This window comes from Helianthus annuus, chromosome 16 (assembly GCF_002127325.2).
Source record: "Helianthus annuus cultivar XRQ/B chromosome 16, HanXRQr2.0-SUNRISE, whole genome shotgun sequence".
NCBI classification, from domain to species: Eukaryota; Viridiplantae; Streptophyta; class Magnoliopsida; order Asterales; family Asteraceae; genus Helianthus; species Helianthus annuus.
Window position 1 is genome coordinate 163094802 of NC_035448.2, and position 21407 is coordinate 163116208.

The following is a 21407-nucleotide window of genomic DNA, read 5'->3' on the forward strand; positions in this document are numbered from 1 at the left end:
CGTCAATTAGTTAATAAATATAATTAACACCAAAATAATCTTAGACACCAAAAATGAAGCAACATATTACGCAAAATTGGGAAATAAAAGAAGATTGAAAAGACAAAAAAAACCCTCACGCCCTGATCATATCCTGCGCCACGTGTTGGGCCAGGATACGTTCTCACCGTTCTCACACTTTAGGGCATTTGCTCCTGATCCCGTACCTATATATATACACACACACACACGCACATACTATCGTTAAATACGAGGCTACCGTTTTTTATCCAATAATATTATTTTGCCGCCAATTCTCATCAATAATATTCGTTCCCTGTTCCTGACCATTTTATATGTAATGTAATGTATATAGGGTTAGCATATACTAGGAAGTTTATTTGGGTAGGAATGATAGAAGTAATCTTAACCATCAATTGAGTAATCAAGGGCTTGGATTAAATGGATAGAATTAAACAAAAACCAGGAGGCGCATGAGATTCTCACGTGTATTCTAGTCCATCTACGTTAATAGTTTTCTCTCCTGTAATACCTGATCGTTTTTAACACGTTATTAACTTTTTCATACGATATTATTTTTTTTTATAAAATTGCACCATAAAAATGAGCGTTTTTTTATCTTTAAAACGAGTACACTATTGCTATACTTTTGAAAAAAAAAAGTTTCGATAACCCAGATGCGTAAAACGCAATGAACAAAAAACACAAAAAAGTTTTTTTTTTTTTTCTAATACGCAATGAACTAAAAACACAAAAGAAAGTGTTACTTCTAAAACGCAATGGACTAAAAACGCAAAAGAAATTGTTCTTTCTAAAACACAATGGATAAAAAAGGTGTATTTTCTAAAACACAATGGATAAAAAACACAAAACAAAGTGTTCTTTCTAAAACGCAATATACTAAACATACAAAAGAAAGTGTCTTTTCTAAAACGCAATTGACTATAAACATAAAAAAGTGTTCTTTCTAAAACGCAATTGACTAAAAACATAAAAAAAGTGTTTATTCTAAAACGCATTGGACTAAACACACAAAAGAAAGTGCTATTTCTAAAACGCAATGGACTAAAAACATAAAAGAAAATGTTCTTTCTAAAACGCAATAGACAAAAAAACACAAAAGAAAATGTTCTTTCTAAAACGTAATGGACAAAAAACACAAAAATGTATTTTTTGAAACGCAATAGATAAAAAACACATATAAAGTGTTCTTTTTAAAACGCAATACACTAAAAATACAAAAGAAAGTGTCTTTTCTAAAACGCAATTGGCTAAAAATATAAAAGAAAGTGTTCTTTCTAAAACGCAATTGACTAAAAACATAAAAGAAAATGTTCTTTTTAAAACGCAATTGACTAAAAACACAAAAGAAAACGTTTATTTTAAAACGCAATCGACTAAAAACACAAAAAAGTTTTTTTTTTTCTAAAACACAATGGACAAAAAGCTCACATAAAATGTATTTTTTCATTCTTTTGAAAAACGCAATAGAAAAAACCGTTGCTTTTTCATTTTTTGTAAAACGCAATGAACAAAAAACACACAAAAAATATGTTTTTTTTCATTATTTTATAAAACACTATTCTAAATGAAAGTTTAGAGTTTACAGTTTTTATAAGATTAGAATTACAAAATACTTTTCTTATCAAAATCATGGTCTTGCATATTTAAACATGTGATTTTTAGTTTTAAGATACACATAAAGTATTATTAATCACGGTCTTGCAAATTTAAACATGTGATTTTTAGTTTTGAGATACACATAAGGGTGTACGGTGTGGTGATTGGTAAAGGGTGGCAAACCCCTTTATCGATCGGTAAACACCACCGCCAACATGTGTTTAATCACCAAAGTTTGCCAAATCGGTGGTGGTATGCCGAATCGGTAAGGGAGGAAGGAAAGAGATAGGGGGTGTGTGGGTGGGGTCCATTCCATCTCTCAACCAATCACACTTTTTCCTTTTTTTTTTAAAAAAAAAAGTTTACCACTTTATCAAATGTCTAAACCATTGCCAACACTTTTCACCAAAGTTTAAACACTTTTCACTGATTGACATGGCGCTCTCTGATTGGCCGTTTTTTTAGTTTATCACTTCAAAGTGTTTAACCACTCCAAAGTGTTTAACCACTCCTTAGATTATTAAAGACATAGGGTACAAGGCAGATTTCAACTTATGAAGTGTATGTGAGAATCTTGGCCTTAGATTATTAAAGACAAAGGGTTACAATTTCAGTACTGACAATTTCGTAAATAAAGGGAGATTACGAAAAACAAATAACAAAAGGGTATTTTTTTTATCATTCAACTAAATACCCCATTGATTTTCAAATGGCTATAACTTTTTCATATAATATTTTTTTAAATTAAATGTATTAACGAGCATTTCATTCTCTTTAATTTGGGTAGAGTATTGCTATAGTTTCGTTAATTTTTAAAAGATTTTGTTTTACAAAGCTATGTGGTTACGTGAATACGTGATTTCATAAGCCTACGTAATTACGTAACATTCATTATATTCATAATCAAGTATATTGTTATGTGATTATGTACCAGTTCGTAATTACGTAATATGCTTTTTATTCGTTAAACAAAGGTTACGTGATTTTTGTATACTGTGACGTGATTTTGTGTTAAACAAGGGTAACATTACGTGATTTTTGTATATTGTTACGTGATTTTGTATAATGTTACGTGATTATGTTCAGCACAATTACGTAACACTACATGACTATGTACCATTACTTAACATTACGTGATTATGTATTTTCTGCTATGTGGTAAAAAGGCAAAAATACGGTGCCCACATAAGTATTATTACGTCTCTTGGTAAAAAGGCAAAAATAAAAAAAGACACGCGTTAGGCTCAAAATCTCACGTACTTTTCGCACGCCTTTTATCTCTTGTACTTGATTGAATGCCCACATTAGTATTATTAATGTCAATTTCACTTGTCCAATCTAGTTTTTAGTAAATAAGGTCACTGTGGTTGTAGCTAGTTCTGAGATCAATTCTTCCAGTTATTTTCACTTCATTTTTTGCTCGACGAATTCAAATTATCTTTGTATATGTTCCAATTAAATATATCATTGTTATAATAGACTTGGTAGTTTATATTTATGAGGCGTAAACGGTATTCATGGTCTCACTGGGCTCATGTCTCGGGTCGGCCCATTTAGGGCATCATTTTATAGTAAACCTAAGTGTGAATTTTGTAATGAAGGAACGGTCTTGTTCTTAGATCATTGTTAAAGCCCAAGTTTAGCAATTTTTGTATGGCCAACAAATAAAAGTCCGGCTACCGGGGTTAACCCAATGACAAAAGGCGACTCCATACGCCCATGAATCACAGACAACACTTGGTAGTACAAGCCCACCATCTCCAAAGAGATTCTTGAAAATAAGACGCAGAATCCTTGAAAATAAGACACATAATCCTTTTGAGACTCCTATTATGTTCCCTAAAGGGAAGTTCACGTGTAACCTATTGTCTGTTAGTCGATTAAGTAAAGATTTACACTTGGCAATAACGTTCTTACGTGATTTTTGTGTCATGCGAAAACTCCATACGAGTACCTTGATTGGTGCGGGTGAGTGCAGAAAGGGCTTGTACCAGATAAGGTTGTTTAAAGATGAGAAAAAAGGCAATGATATCTTGTGATATGTAGTATAAGAGGTCGGGGCATGCTTCCCCTGGAAAGCTTGGCTAAATTTCCTTAAAAATTTCTGTTTCAATAAATTGTGTGATTCTTGAAACCCCAAAGTTGGCGAACCATAACAAGGACGGAGGATGTTCCAGATTTTAAAGTGCTCAAAACCCAACTTCTCCACTTGACATTAAAACCCATAACCGCGTCAAGGTAAATCCAATTAACCGAGTCGAAAGCTTTATAAAAATCAACTTTAAAGAGCATACGTTTCTTTTTTATCGATTTGGCTATGCATGATATAATTGTGTTCATAAGCAGGGCTGATCCTATAGGCTTAGCATGCTAGGTAAAAGCCTAGGGCCCCAAAAATAAGAGCCTCTAAGTTTATATTATTTTTAGAAGAATGTCAAATGGCTTTTAATGGAATACTTTATTAGATTAGACCGCGGGGTGTGGGTTGGGGCGGCGTTGCCAAGCAACGCTGGCTAAACCACACTGGGTCATCGTTGTCCATGGCGTTGCCCCGCTGGCGTGGGTATTGAGCCTGGCGTGGGGCAGGGGGGGAGGTGACATGGCTGACTTATTGGCTGGTGGGATATGACTGTTGGGCTAGCCATTGGCCAACGACTATTTAATAAAAAAAACTTTTAATTATTTTCTATATAAACTAAACATTTCTTACTCATTTTTACTATCTAAAAATTCAAAAACCACTATCAAACTTCAAAAGAATATATAAAATGGATTCTTCAAGTTTAAGCGATTCGTATGATAAATTTGTTTTGTCATCCTCATCCGACGACAGGGCGGAATTATTATTATCAACAGTGGCGATGATGGTGAAGGCTATTGTTGAAGATTCAGATGAAGGGACTTCCCAACCCCAACCCAAACGGAGGAAGTATATTGTTCGTGAACGCGAAACCGCAAACGATTTGCTGGTAAGTGATTATTTCTCACCCGAACCAACGTATGATGAAAGAATGTTTAGCCGTCGTTTTCGTATGAGTAAATATTTATTTTTAAGAATATCAAAGGATTTAGAGGATAATTATACTTTTTTTCCGACAAAGAACCGATGCGCGTGGTAATTTAGGATTTACCTCGTGGCAAAAGGTCACGATCGCCCTAAGAAAAATGGCTTACGGCAATAGTTTTGACATAATGAACGACTATTTAAAAATGTCGGCACGAGTGGCTAGGGAAAGTCTCCACAATTTTTGTGCATATATCATTGAATTATATATGAAAAGATACTTGAGAAAACCGACGTTTAGTGATATGCAACAAATTTTGAAACATCACGCTGAATATCATGGTCACCCCGGGATGATAGGTAGTTTAGATTATATGAAATGGGAGTGGGAACTTTGTCCAACTAGATGGCAAGGCTCTCACACAAGCGGATATCATGGAATGCCGGCTATGATGCTTGAAGCGGTTGCATCACAAGATCTTTGGATCTGGCATGCATTCTTTGGTATTCCCGGTTCACATAACGATATAAACATTATACATCACTCGCCCCTTTTCATGATCTAATAAATAGTGTTGGACCGAAAAGAACATTTTTTTTGTAAATGAGGTTGAATACAAGTATGAGTACTATCTTGTTGATGGAATTTACCCTGAGTGGGCTGTTTTTGTGAAATCATTTTCAAGAGACGGAACCGTAGATTCGAAAAGAATAAAGTTTAACAAAGTTCAAATGGCGGCACACAAAGACATCGAACGAGCATTTGGTGTTTTGCTGGAAAGGTGGAGCATTTTGAGCATGCTTTGTCGATTGTATGAAAAAGACCAAATAAGAAACGTGATGTACGCGTGCATCATTCTACACAACATGATTTTAGAGGATGAAGAGTGTGCAATAGTTGAATATTATGGCGAGGAGCCGGAATCAAATAACGAAGACATTAATGATGAAGAGAGAACGCAAAACCAAAATCTAATCGAGTCAAGACAAATAAATTCAAACCTTCGAGCTGATTTGGTATAACATGTTTCAACATTTCCAAGATTCGATTCCAATGAAGATGAAGATGATTGATTTTTTGGTGATGTAATGTTATTTAATATAAATAAAATGTGTTTTAAAATAAGTTTACTAAATTCTATGATTAATATCAAAAAAAGAAATTTAGGTGACATGGTAGGGATGAGCAAATGGTACCGAGTACCAGTATCGAACCGGTACCGATACCAAATTTACCGAACCACGTACATTTTCGATACCGAATTTTGACATTTTCAGTACCGGTATTTACTGGTTTTTACACTAAAATACTGGTACGGTACCGGTACCGTACTGGCCATGTGAAAGGATAAAAACGGAAAAACGCTCATATACCCGTTTTCATCAACTAGTTGTAGGGAAAAAGCCTTTTAACTAGTCGAAAGTATGACATACATTTTGACTTCGAATTATCTGCAAAAAAAGGTTGACCTTATTAACATGAGATTCATGTTGTTTAAACTTTTTCATGTTATTTTTTTTTCTTTTTCACCTTAAATAGAGTGTTGGTACCATATGAATACCATAACGACCCGAATCCATATCGAATGAATTTCCACCGCATTTTGTGGGTTTGATGAGTTGTCGGTTTGCGAAACCACTTTATTAGAAGGGTATACCGCTCCTACTAGGATTCCTAGCCTTAGTAGCTTTGGTATGTGTTGTATGGTTCCTAAAGTCTTTTTTGGGTGACTTTGTGCTAGGTTTATCTAGGATACCCGTTTGTTTTTATATATATATATATACACACACACACACACACACACACACACATATATATATATATATATATATATATATATATATATATATATATGGGAGAGATGTATAGAAAACCCACTTTAATTTAGAAAACCCGGGAAACTCAAAGCTCCCGATGTTTTTTTTTTCTTGAAAAAATTTACACATGTTATATACATGTTTTTAAGGGTTTTGGGCAAAAAAAATCAAAAAAGTGCCAAGTAGATATTTAAAAAAAAAAAAAGTTTTGGTGTAACACATGTTACATTCATCTGACATATTTGTAACATGTGTTACACCAAAACTTGTTTATTTATTTTTTTTTAAATATCTACTCGGCGCTTTTTTGATTTTTTTTTTGCCCAAAACCCTTAAAAACATGTATATAACATGTGTAAATTTTTTCAAGAAAAAAAAACATCGGGAGCTTTGAGTTTCCCGAGTTTTCTAAATTAAAGTGGGTTTTCTATAGATACCTACATTATATATATATATATATATATATATATAGGGCCAGGATCATTTCAGAACCATAAATATTTACAGAACTCGCAGAACTACTAATAAACAATCTTTTTATTAATATATTTTTATGTTTATGATAATTTTATCATTTATTATGTGTATTTTTACGATTACATACATGTTAAGAGTAATTTTATCATTTTTTATATGTAATTTTATAATTACACATATGTAAACTAGTTTTTTTACATATATGTAATTAGTTATGACACATATATATAATTTTGGCAATTAAACATATGTAAACTACTTTTAACATGTATATAATCAAAGAAATACATATAATACATGATAAAAAGATCCTAAATACAAAAACTTATATATAAAAGAGTTAATTGCCCGGATGCTCCCTGTGGTTTTACGTTTTTTCACGTTTAGTCCCCACCTTTTGAAAATAGCATGTATGTTCCTTATGGTTTGTTATTTTGTTACTCGGATAGTCCCCCAACATTTACTCTGGGGACTATCCGAGTAACAAAATGACAAACCATAGGGAGCATACATGCAATTTCCAAACTAACTGACATCTACTCATGGACTATCCGAGTAACAAAATGACAAACCATAGGGAGCATACCTGCTATTTTCAAAAGTCGGGGACTAAACGTGAAAAAACGTGAAACCACAGGGACCATCTGGGCAATTAACTCTATATAAAATGATTGTTTATTAGGAGTTCTGGAAGTTCTGTAGTTATTTAGAGTTCTGAAATGAACTCAACCCTATATATATATATATATATATATATATATATATATATATATATATAAGACTAGTGTGTACAAAACGGTTAGATGAGTTGATTCCATTCTTGATTAAAGATGATATCATTGTTAGTCCCGAAAAACCCGAGATATCACTCAACGGTTCGATCGAATGCGGAAAGTAAGATCAAACCGACAAGAACAAAAAGAAAATATTCATTACATAACGTAGTGCCGCTGCTTAGATCGCACACAGTCTCAATGACTGTCTGGTACGATCTTCGAGAACTTTGCACACAATCCCTAGGATTGTCGGGTACAAGGCTCTCTATTGGGGCTACATGATTACTAGAATAGGAAAGCTCTACCACTAATAATCTAATAAGACTATTTATAGGAGCCTCTACCCCATTGGCCCACATGGCCTAGCCCAAGCCCAAAACATAAACTTAACCAAATAAACATAAAAGACTATAATAAAGATAAGCGTAAAACTTTGAACCTAACAATCTCCCCCTAGTTTTATGCTATCTTTATTACGGTTTAGGTAATCTCCAATCTTGGGTCTCCTCCTTTAGTGGCCCACGGATCCATTGAACGTTTTGCTACCCAAGTCAGACCAAATTTGAGCCCAAGAATAATACACTCCATTAATAGCCCAATCAAAAATTAAACCCCATGGCAAATTGTAAAATCACAACAATGACAACATCATTCTTAAAAAAATGTGGGCCACAATGTAGTTTTCTAAATTCTTTATTCCTGGCTTGAAGCATGAATGTAGGTGGGCCCAAGATAAAACATTTAACTCACCTGAGGAATCAAGTGTGGCCGTCAAAGAGCAGACAAACATTTTAGAGTCCATTAGCCATGTGCTTGGCCCAAATAACCATGCGAATATTCTGTTAAAATCAAACATTCTCATGATCCAAGCCCATGCTACCCTTTCCAAACCCTAGTCGCAACCTTTTGCAGCCGACAACATGCAGATGTGCAATCTCGACCGTTGATCAATTCCCCCATCTGACGGTTGACAAAGATTAGGGTTTTTGAAACCCATGATGAGACATCATATGTGGCTGACAAAGAATGTTCCAAAATTCTTGCTGATGTCATCATCGTCCATCACCACCAACATTTTCGGGAGTAAATCCCGATGATGTCTTCGATGATGACTCCGATGCAATAACATCTGCAGTCGCTAATAACTGATCACATTTCATCATCTAAACTTCGAACTCATTTTTCCGACAATATATTCTCCGACGATACCCTTTCATGCATAGTAACCGGACAAACAGATTTCGCCGGAATTGTAATATTCCGATTGTCGTAAACCAGGGCCTCTTGTAACGAGACAACCTTAGGATTCTTTATATCATTTCCATCAGGTTTCTTCATGACAGAGGGAGACGAGTTTACTGACTCATCTCTGGCCACCGTACAACCTTCCGACGACCACCACAACCATCTCCGTCATCAACTCTGGTCACATCTCTTGTCATCATTACATCTCCGACACTCTCCGTCACCGGCGACTGTACCATCTTCCTTCTCTGTTCCGTTACGAACCGACACCATCTTCTCCATATCCGTACATCTTTCATCTTCATCATCTCCGTGTACCACCTGCAACTTTTTGTTTACCTGTCGTCTTTATCACGTCGAAACCTGCAACTCTGTACATAATCTTCGGTCATAACCTCCACTGTTACTCACAACGACACCGATGGACCAACCTTTTCAGCTTATATCCACTGCGCGGTTCAGCTTCCGATCTTCGGCAGATCTTATATTTTTCAGATCTGTGGATGGATATCAGATTACATAAACCCGAGATCTCTCCTTTGACAAAACATACCACCCTCGACACTATGCAAAACTTCTTGTTCTTCGAGTGATATCAAAACCAAGCCTTTGAAAGGCTACAATGGCTCTGATACCACTTGTTAGTCCCGAAAAACCCGTGCCATCACTCGACGGTTCAATCGAACGCGGAATGTAAGATCAAACCGTATGAACAAAAAGAAATATTTCATTGAATAACTTAGTGTCGCTACTTAGATCGCACACAGTCTCAAGAACTGTCTGGTACGATCTTCGAGAACCTTGCACACAATCCCTAGGATTGTCAGGTACAAGGTTCTCTATTTGGGGCTACATGATTACACAAATGAGAGCTCTACCACTAATAATCTAATAAGACTATTTATAGGAGCCTCTACCCCATTGGCCCACATGGCCTAGCCCAAGCCCAAAACATAAACTTAACCAAATAAACATAAAAGACTATAATAAAGATAAGCGTAAAACTTTGAACCTAACAATCATAATGCACAAAACGGTTATTTATAATTTGTTAAGTCTGTTACTTTAAAACGAAAACAGTTACCCACACATACACTCTCTCTCTCTCTCTAACCTTCTCTCTCCCACTACGATGTCACACTTCTGGAGAATCTTACTTACACCATGGTTTATCCTCCTTTAGCTTCTTGGCTACCGTTCGCCGGAACCTATACTCACCTCGGGAGAGCACGTTGTTATCCCGGTGCCGCCAGCTGGCGTCGTCTCCGGTGATCTGCCAACTGGCTTCGTCTTTGGTGATCCGCCAAATGTCCACAATCAACTGGAATACTCAAGCTCATCCGCCGGCCTACTTTTCTCCTCCGTCTTCACCACCGAGCCACCGCTAGTGACCAATCGTCAACACCTCAACTCAATCAACAATTCCATTACCGCCGTTATAACGGATGCTGGATTCTTTGACGTAACGTCTCAGATTAATAACCTTTCCGGCCGAGTTGACGAAATCACTACGAATGTCGAGGCGATCACTTCGAATGTTGAGGAAATCACTACGAATGTGGAGGAACTCACTACGGATGTTGAGCAAATCACTACGAATGTCGATGAACTCCGTAGAGTTAGGGTTACACTCTCATTAGGTTAACGTCGTTGTCGTGAATGAGATGATTTGTAAACGTTCTTGATGCGATAATAATGTTGATTATAAAATGGCAGTTATGATCGGAAATTTCAGTGACGCGTGTAGATGTGGTAGTTGTTCTTATTATATATATATATATATATATATATATATATATATATATATATATATATATATATATATTGAGAAGATCATGCGAGAACCACCTCTTATTGTGAGAACCGCGAGAACCAATGTGAACACACCAAAAATGCCTAAAAATAGATAAAAATCACACAAATTTTTTTTTTGGATTTTTTAATATTTTTATAAAAAAATTGCTACTTTTCGAAGCAAAAAAAATTTTTTTTGGCTTCTAAAAGTAGCGATTTTAACATAAAAAATATTAAAAAAATTCAAAAAAAAATTTTAGATTTTTTTTGATTTTTTTAGGTTTTTTGGGGGTTTAGTTTTTAGCATTTTAGCTTGGGGGGGGGGTTAGGTTTGGGGGGGGGGTGGGGGTTAGGTTGGTTGTGTTCACATTGGTTCTCAAGGTTCTCACAATAAGGGTGGTTCTCGCATGAGCCCCTCCCTATATATATATATATATATAAGAAGTCAATTACGATTTGCTCCCAGATTGCCACCTGATCTCCAAAATCTCCAACCTCTTTTGTGTGAGGATGGTGAATATGACAGTTTTTAGGGTTTCTCCCGCGATTGGTGAGTCTGCAAAATGTGTGGCGTAAGATTGGAAATTAAAATTTTGGTTCCGTACATATTGTGTTTTTTGTTTGGCACATAAACTTTAGGGTTATAATTCAACATAATGATTATTTTTTCTGTTTGTTTGTTTGTCTTTTTTTTTTGGTAATAAGTAGTGTTATTATTAGTATTTAATCTAATACTAATAAAAGAGTAACTTGAATGCAACATGGCATTCTTTTAAAATAAAAAAATTTACCAAATGCCATGTGGTAATTTATCATGCTATCTCAACCTTATAATAAATAATAATAAATTAATATAAAGACTATTAAATACTTGAATTTAATATATATTAGAAATAATCTTATATTCATATATTTTTAATTCTTAATAATTAATATTAGTTATTTAACTTTAATATAATATCTCTACTTTAATAAATAAAAACATACTTATCAAAAGAAGATGGGATAACCAAAAATTTATACACCCATCACTATTTGACGTAAACAAAAATTTACAACCTCATCATGTTTATAATTTGTTATTATCGTTTTAACAAATGTTAAACATATGTATAAACGATATTTAAATATATATATATATATATATATAGGGAGAGGATAATGAGAAAACTACTTCTAAATGAGAAAACTAACTTAAAAAGCTAAAAAACATACCAATTTTTTTTTTTTTTACAATTTTTTATTAAAAAATCGTTATTTTTTATATATAAAAAAATTTTCAAAAAAAAAATTTTGTTGTACTACACATGTGCATTATATGTGTACTACACATGTGTACTATATCCGTAATAGTGCACGTATACACTATATCCGTAATAGTGCACATGTGCAATACAACAATCTTTTTTTAATTTTTTTCCATGCATAAAATATAGCGATTTTTATAAAAAGTGTAAAAAAAATGGTATGTTTTTTAGGCTTTTTTAGTTAGTTTTTGGCAAATTGGATTTAAATAATCCCAACTCACTGTTATTAGCCAATAATAATCCCAACTCATTTAATAACCAATAATAATCTGAACTATTCACTTTTGTTTGTAAAATACTCCCAGTTAAAAAAACACTAACTAGGTTAAAAATTTGCTGATGTGGCTTGCCACGTCACCTGCCACATCAGTTGCCACGTCATTAAAAAAGCCACGTAGACTGCCATATCAGCTGCCACGTCATCAAAAAATATCACATCAACTGCCACGTCATATGACACATCAGCTAAAAGGGCCACATCAGATCAGCAAATTTTTAACCTAGTTAGTGTTTTTTAACTGGGAGTATTTTACAAAAAAAAAGTGAATAGTTCGGATTATTATTGGTGATTAAATGAGTTGAGATTATTATTGGCCAATAACAGTGAGTTGAGATTATTTAAATCCAATTTGCGTTAGTTTTTTGGTTTTCTCATGATTCATCCCCTATATATATATATGTGTGTGTGTGTGTGTGTGTTTAATATATATAATCTTAGATCATGAACTAATTCCATTCCATCTTCTACTTTGATAACACTTTTTAAAACATGAAAATATTAATTTGAAATAAAATATACTAATTATTTTGTATTCAAAAACAAAATTCTTACTTCGTAAACGCATCATTTAAAACAAGTAATGTTATATTTTCTGTAGTTTTGTATGCATAGTTCATATTCGGGTTATATGTATTCATATCAAAATTTATATTTATAATGTGTGATGTAAAAAATAATATGAAATACAAAAAATAATTTAAAACTTATAATCGTTGTGTCCTTCAAACGTAACCAACCTCAACAATAACATATTTATTTTAAAAAACTCATTCAAGGTTATAAAAATGGAACACATTTATTTTCCCAAAAATTCGATCAACTCCATAATTATCTTAAAGTCTTTCATTTTCTATCATAAAACCCATGTAATACATGGGTCATTAATATATGCTTTAGTCCGCTATAAGTAACATGAGCCGCTCGAATTAATATATATAGTATATAATACTTATATTTAATCATAAGTAAGTACCTGTGTGCCACTAAAGCTTAGAAACACGTCGTATTTGCAAGATATCACCAATAAATAATTTAGACATCTTTGCCATCTTATGAATATCTCCCTGTTTGTTTATTATAAACATCCAAGCCTAGATTAACAAAGCTCAAGTAGTTAGTGACTAAAACCAAATTAGCATAATGTACCACAAGGTTAAACAAGATTATAATGGTGTAGTTAAACTTAACTTTCATTTATGCCAATTCTATAAAAAGTTAAGTCTATAATAATACTCTTGATATTTCTTCACGAGATATATATGGAACACTGTATATATAACATTTGACCAATATGACTATTTTAATATCATCAACTATTTTATTAGCAATACTAATTTAGTTGAAGTTTAAAACGTATTTTCATACTATAAACTAACATCTTGATGTTTTATGGAGTTCTACTGAAACCATAAGGAGTTTTCCAAAAAAAATTACTTTTCACTTCTAACCTAAAGGTTTTAATTTTTTATATTTTAACCCATTTGATTTTTTTATTTTTTAACTTAAAGATTTTCATCTTTTGCAATTTAAGCACAACTCTTTTTTTTCAACATTGACCCTCCACGCCTTTGATCTTTTGCAAAATTTTCATTTTACGTTTCGTTCTGAATTTTGCGAGTAAACACGCAGTAACGTGCGTGTGAGGTTCAACGTTTTTTCGCCTATTTTTTCCTATCTAACACCCCCCCCCCCCCGCAACGCGTCTATTATTCCATGTTTGACAGATTCGTCGCAACGCACACGGTCCTAGATAGACTTAGTTATTCTTTTCTATATTTTATGTTTTGGTCTAATTTATTCGCATTAACACGCCGCAACGAGCATGCGTGATTCAACGATTTCATGTCTGCTTTTCATTTGGTGTTATTTTTTCCTTTTTATTTACTTTGTTTTTATGAGCCTTTCCGGTATTACTAGTCACTAATAGTGGTGCAGCACCGGTGCTACTTGGCATGGTTTACGCCCCCGCCGCAACACAGGGGGTTAAATACTAGTTATATTTAATTGAAAGTATAGTATAGACGTATAGTGGCCTAGTGGGAGAAGATGGACAACACAGTGAGCAGCTTGCTAAATACAGTTAAGCTGCTTATCCAAAAATTACTTTACCTGTGTACGGACACTAAATGTATGATGAATAAGCAATAATGTATGATGAATAATGTATAAAAAGTAGCATAGGAATCGATCGATACCCAAAACATGTCGGCAGAACTTCAATTTTGTTGTAGATCTGGATTTCGGATTATTGTCGGCAGCGTACTATGGTCTAGCAGCAGCGTGGAGTGGGGGTGGAGATGGGTTATTGGGCTATGGGAAAAGATGAGCTAAAGAAATGAGATGGGAGACTGAGAAAGTGCAATCAGAAATGAGTAAAGGGCTCCTTTATATGGCGATGAGAGACAATGATAGTTCAAGGTTTCGGCGTAAGATCAGGGACTTGGAGGTGTTATCGTTTTCAAAACGATTGATATCATTGCTGGTATAGGACTGAACCGGTACTTTGACGCATGGTACTTACTATATAGTACTGAAATTTGGCTAAAACCAAAACCGAATGTGGTACCATATATGTTTGGTTGGTACTGATATGACATGGTATTGTTCAAAGTTCTGAACTGGTAGCGTACCGTATATGCTCGACCCATACCAATATAATGCACGATATATGTTTGTTAGGTACATATATGAAAAGATTCTTGTAAGTAGTGGTGGACCCATGATTTTTTTTTCATTGGGGTCCATTTATTGTGTAAGGATTTTTCAGAACGAAACATTAAAATTTTCGTGTCGGTCATTGTAATGGGGTCAGGGCTAAGAAATAATGTAGAAACATTTAGTAGACATAAAACCACTACATTATATGTTGGGAGTTTTTTCTGTAATCAAGTGTTAAATAAAAGCGGCATTCAATTTATCATTTTAAAGAATCAAATTAGAGGGTCAATGGGTGGTTATGCTATTTTAAAACACTAGTTTAATTTTGATAGAAAAAAATAAACTAAAAAAACAAGACATATAAGACTTGACCTTGGAATCTATTTGTTGGAACATAAAGAGATTTACAACCACACCATCTTTGCTTTTAATACTATAAAGTCCAATTAGTTTATTTTATGAGATCCTTGAAAAATTTAATATACCGGTTCTACTATTTTCTAAAAGATTGGGATCCATGGATGCCAACCCGAACCATATGGTTCCACCCTGCTTGTAAGGTACGTTAAAGTTGGCTTCTTTACTACTCCACCAATTAGATGCCATTAGCCATAATTTTCTTTCTTTGTCTTTAAAAAAAATGTGGGTCACGTTTTCTCCATTTAATCATTTAATTAATTTGTTTTACTGTGTTAATAGATAAACTTTGTCTGCCAATATGCAGCCAACAAAACACCAATGCTAACAATTAATATATAACTAGTAATGAATCGCGGGTGATGTGTCATGGGCCTGTTGAAAACATCGAATGGATTAGTCTAATAATTATGTCATACGTTAATCATATAAAAACACATGTCTCGATATATTCAATTCAACTTAATGTAAGCTATATAAGCATTGTGGTTGAACAAAGCGTAAAGTAGATCAAATTTATATCATACAGTTTCAGCGTGATGTACAAAAAATCATAAAGCATGTATAAAGAAAGAACTGACATGTGTAATAAAAAAGGGCTTATTATAGCATTAAAAAATAGAAACCACAAAAGAACAAAAGAAAACACATTCACATCAAGAAGCAACCATGAGTGTTTTGCCAAGTGAAAAGATTAAGGACGGGAGGTATGTACATCAACAACTATGGTTTTTAGTAAACATATATAATAATATAATTCTAATTTTACCCGTTTTACGTTGCTAGAGGTCGAAATATAGAATAACTCAAATTTATACCATGGAAATAAAATGTCTTATATTTAACCACACCTGGTTTGGTGCGTAACGCAAACGTATTATGTTTGCGCTGACTTGTTTCCTAAAAAGTGTTTACGTCTAAACGCAAATCAACAAGAATTCATATCGACACATACATAAAAAACCGCACGTAAAAAGTTAGTTCTTTTTAAGTAAAGGAACGAAAGGGGTAAAGTCAAAACTCTAAAAACTTAAGGATGTTAACGAGAAATTAGTTTTTTTAAAAGAAGTCAGTGAACGAAAATCATTACAGGAAATAATAGGTTAAAATGGAACATTAGAAACATCAGAGATTAAACATTGACGGTTGCAAAGCCAAGAGACTAAAATTGCAATGCGGTGAAACTTTGGGTTAAAAACATGTGAGGAAAAGCTAAGGGACTGAAGTGCAAGTTGGTGAAACTTTAGGTTAAAAACGTATTAGGGAAACCCGAGGGACTAAAAGTGCAAGTTGATGAAACATTAGGGGGGAGCCGGTGGAAAGACCACTTTCCCTTATAAGATATTTTAGAATAACTAGAATTGATTACCCGCGTTGCGGGGTCAGTTTTTTTTAACATGATTTGAGCGTACTAGTTCTTTTTTTTTTTTTTTTTTTGTAATTGCTTATCGATCAAACGTAGACCAATTGAAGACGTTCATAAAAATAAGCATAAAAACGTATTATATTTTACATGACTCATTTTTGAAATAAATTACGTCAAAAAGTAAACTAAATTCTATGTATACCGAAACGTTTATATGTTTATATATATATATATATATAGGGATGGGTACCTTGAGAACGCTAAATATTGCGAGAACCGTGAGAACGATTGAAAAAACCAATCAAAACCAATTTTTTAATACAAACCTCATTGTAATTAAGATACAACATCATAAAAAGAATTTACAACATCAAATAATTCATTTCTCCTTTCAAAATCACTTTTTTAGATTTTCTACACATGTGTAAATTTTCTTTATTTACAAATTCATGTAAATTTAAACGTGTAAATTAAATTTCTAACATTGTATTCGAATAATAATGATAAGTGTAGATTTTATTTTTTTGTTTTTAATTGTTTTTAACCAAGTTCTCACGGTTTTTTCATTTGTTCTCACGGTTCTCACAATATTTAGCTTTCTCATTTAAACCTTCCCACATATATATATATACACACACACACACAAAGGGTTAGGTTAACGTACAATGGCCCTTATCGTACAATATGTACGCGATTATTTTAGCCGTCCGATCTGGTGCGAATTCACTTTTGAACATGCGATTTGTGCTGAAAAACCAACATGCGAAATTGCTTTATATACCAACACACGATTTCATCATATTTACCAACATGCGAAATTGCTAAAAAACCAACATGCGATTTCATCAAAAATACCAACATGCGATTTCCAACATGTTTTTTTATAACGTGCGATTTCACAATATCGTACGTATTGTACGTTAAGGGATATTGTATTTTACACTTTCACTATATATATATATATATATATATATATATATATATAGAATGGTGAACTTCATGTATAACAGTATAAGGTTACCACACTCTCCAAATCAGAGAGACTCGTATTGCCCCACTTTGGCCAGGCTATGTTGTCTTAACCGGTCTCACTATGGCTTTAAAGTTTGGCTTTTTTTGGGCATTCCCCTGGGAAACCATACCGCCGGCTGCCACTTGATAGTCATTGTGCCACCACAAGAGCAGAACTCTCTGGCGTAACACACGGTGGGACGCAAAACCCGGTAGGGATCGGGAAACGGACTGACAACCTCACATAAGGCCTAGTCCAAATCCTTCATTGTCTATATCTACCCTAATATGACACAAGTGAGAGTTGAACTTGAGTCTCAATTGGAAAACCCAAGCCTCCTACCACTAGGCCACAAGTGGGGGGATTGTAAGCAATATATGAGAGTGGGCTTTTTGTTGCAGTAAGTAATAAATGCAGATGGAAAAAATCTTTCCTATGTTAGGAATAATCTTGATCGGGTCATTAGATATGTCACACCCCGATATTTCCACGTATTACTGGTGGGCGCGGTGGGGAGTATCGTGACGTAGTTGATATCATCATAGTCAAATAATCACAGTTCAAAGCACAGCGGAAGTCTAAAGTAAAATATATTACAAACCGAGTGAAAGTAACATAAGTATTACAAACGGAATGTAAGAGGATCCACAGGCGGATCTTAAAACAGAAATATAATACTGTTCAACAGACTTTAGACGTTTAGAACTTGCAAGATTCCCTATTAACGCCCTGAGCTCCCAGCCAATTTACGTACAATACCTGTCACTTAACCTTTTTGAAAAATACGTCAGTTTACACTGGTAAATATAATTAACTGACTCTTTTGAAAATCTTTATGAAAATTGATTTGAATGCACAAGGCACAAAAATTCTTTTATAACTTGGGACAATTATATTAATAACAATCTTGTATCAGATTTACATGTTTGTCCAACATTTAGGGCCGGTGATTATACAAACCGATCAAGATTAATCAACATACCACAAATATAATCTCACAAGAAGTTACCTTACGAGTGAGTATATCTTTTACATACGCAACAGGAGGTGTTATGCCAACACCTTGTGCTTAAGTCGTGGCCATTCACTTTTTAAACGAGCCAAGGATATCCAGGACACGGTCATTAACCCCCAATGTTATTTTTATCAAGCAATACCGATTAAAACGGGATTATGCAATTTAATCATCTCCGATTAAAAGGTTTCTACACCCGACCAAGCGGTATTTTTATAATACCATATCCCAAGCCCGTACAAGGGAAAATAAGTTAAAAGTATTTACCTAAGCTAAAATGCAATTTATACTCAGCCGTATATTCTAATCAGCAAGCACAAGTACCTCTACTGGGGCTCTCAATCTGGAACGAGGGTTTTATTAACCTATTAGATTCCTAACGGGTCTTATTTAAGTTGAAATTTAGACGGTTAGTTTTCAGGAAAAGTTTACGGTTCAAAACGCAAGATTAAGCGCAGACCGGATTAGAATGTGATTCAGACCCGACAAGTATGAATACTTGTATAATATGGGTAAACTAAACACATTCTGGATTTTGAAGTGAAAATGATAAGGTTTGACCCGTTTCGGTTAATTTATGCAAACTAGTTACATAAACCGTACCGAACGCGAAAGATGCATAACGGGTAACCAAAAGAGTCATGAACATGTTTCACAAGTTGGTATGCCTTAAATATGTTGTGATATCAGTAAGATACCTTCCATTATGCCCAAAACGAATTTAAAATCAATTTAAGCCCCGTAGGGGTATTTTGGTCATTTTAAAGTTTATAAAAGAGGTTAAATAATAATATGAGGTTCTGGTCTAAAAGGATCAGTAAAAATATTTAATTTAGTAAGTTATATCAGTAAAATATCTCATATGTGTGAAATTTATCATTTATGGCCAAACTATGCACCGTAGAGGCATTTTGGTCATTTCACATATGCTTTAAGGGTTAATTTTGGAAATCTGAGTTCAAAACTTTTACTTACTGTTAAAGTATAAAAACTTATTCATAACATCAGTAGGTATCAAGATTTAGGTGCCTAATATGGTTTTAAACCATACTATGCGCCTAAATCGCATAAAAGTCGGTATTTGACGATATTCGGTTTAAATGGGGAAATCTGAGATTTTGACCGGCCATTACAGTATAAAATAACTTATTTATCATATAAAATTAGTAGAAAAAGGTTTGACATGTAAAGGATGTACTAAACTCATTTTATTAGCAAAAAGTGCGTTATCGTCAATTACCGAGCCTATGCGAGAACTCAATGTTATCATTATCTTAAAATTTAATAAAAATTTCCAAAAATCCCAAAATATTATATTACATAAGTAGGTAAAAGGTTTGATGTTAAAATTTGGGTTTAAATAGGCTTTATGCCGAAAATGCCGTTTAATTAATAAAAAGCTTTCATTTTACGCTATTGCGCATAACTCCCATTTTAGACCACGAACTGAAGTGAAATTTTATGGACATGTTTATAATTCAGTAATACAGGTTTTTGTCCTTTCACATTTTCAAAAATCTCGTTTTAATATCAAAAGGGCATAATAGTCAACTTTAAGCATATAACGTAAACAAGCATATGAACTCTAATTCTAAAGGACCAAGTAGTATAACTTTAGGGGGTTATACTAACATATAATACGGTCACAAAGGAACCCTAAGGCATAATCAAACTAAGCTAATTCGGGTCAGAACTGAAAGTCAAAGCAAAAGTCTACTTTTGCGACTTTTGGTTCCGAACCGATTCTAAACTTAGAATGGTCGGGTTGAACATGCTTAGACATGTTCAACTAATATTTACCAAGTTATTAAAGTGACAAAATTGATTTTATAGCCTTTACATCATTAGTTATGAATTTTGTTTAAAAACGACTCGTTTGACTTTTATTTTAATTACTTTGACCCGACAATTAACTAAGTAAACGTGGTAATTAGGAGGTGCCCTTATGAGGGTTTAACACCTACCTAATTACGATCACGTAGCCATGTTCGTTGCAGACCATGGCTTGACCATACAAGGTCTAACTAAAAGTCAAAGCGTTTATCGAAACGTTTTGACTTTTCGGCTTTAAGAGCCAAATAAAATGAACTAGCCAAGATAGGACACTTACAAATGGTCCAAGGGACAGAAGATAACTCAAAAGGAGGTTCCCTAAGGTCAGGATCCTCAGATTTGAGAAGAGAGCAAGGAATGAAGTGAATGTGCAAGTTATAAGCCAAAAACCCACACCTATTTATAGTGATTTGGATTTTCAAGGATGATGACAAGTGTTAGAGAGGGGTAACAAGATCATAACAGGTGTAAAACCAGTTTTCTAAACCTTCAAAGGCCCCTAGAATCAAATGTGTGAGACAAAGAAGCAAAACCAAAGCTGGTTTTCAAATTCTGTTACTGGCACATATATACGGACCATATGGGTCCAGGTATACGGTCCGTAAGGACCAGGCCAGCTCACTACATATTTCATTTGTTGTCACCTTTGGTCCCTGCACTTGATAAATGTCATTTCCGACACATTTAAGGCCCGTTAAACCATTTTTAAGGCTCTAAAATGATGCCTAAACATAGGTAACATGAAACATGCTCAAAAATATGTCGGATGTCGGTTCGTTTGGTCG

At 34.0% G+C, this 21407-nt stretch overlaps 1 long non-coding RNA gene across 1 annotated transcript; it reads right to left on the reverse strand.

Annotated features, from left to right (window-relative positions):
* Positions 1-11195: 11195 nt before the first annotated feature.
* On the reverse strand, positions 11196-14788 carry LOC110891860. The gene is made up of 3 exons (XR_002565612.2): positions 14517-14788; positions 13295-13412; positions 11196-11290 (listed from the first exon to the last, which is right to left on the reverse strand). It is a non-coding gene; the product is annotated as an uncharacterized LOC110891860 (long non-coding RNA).
* Between the last annotated feature and the right edge of the window lie 6619 nt (positions 14789-21407).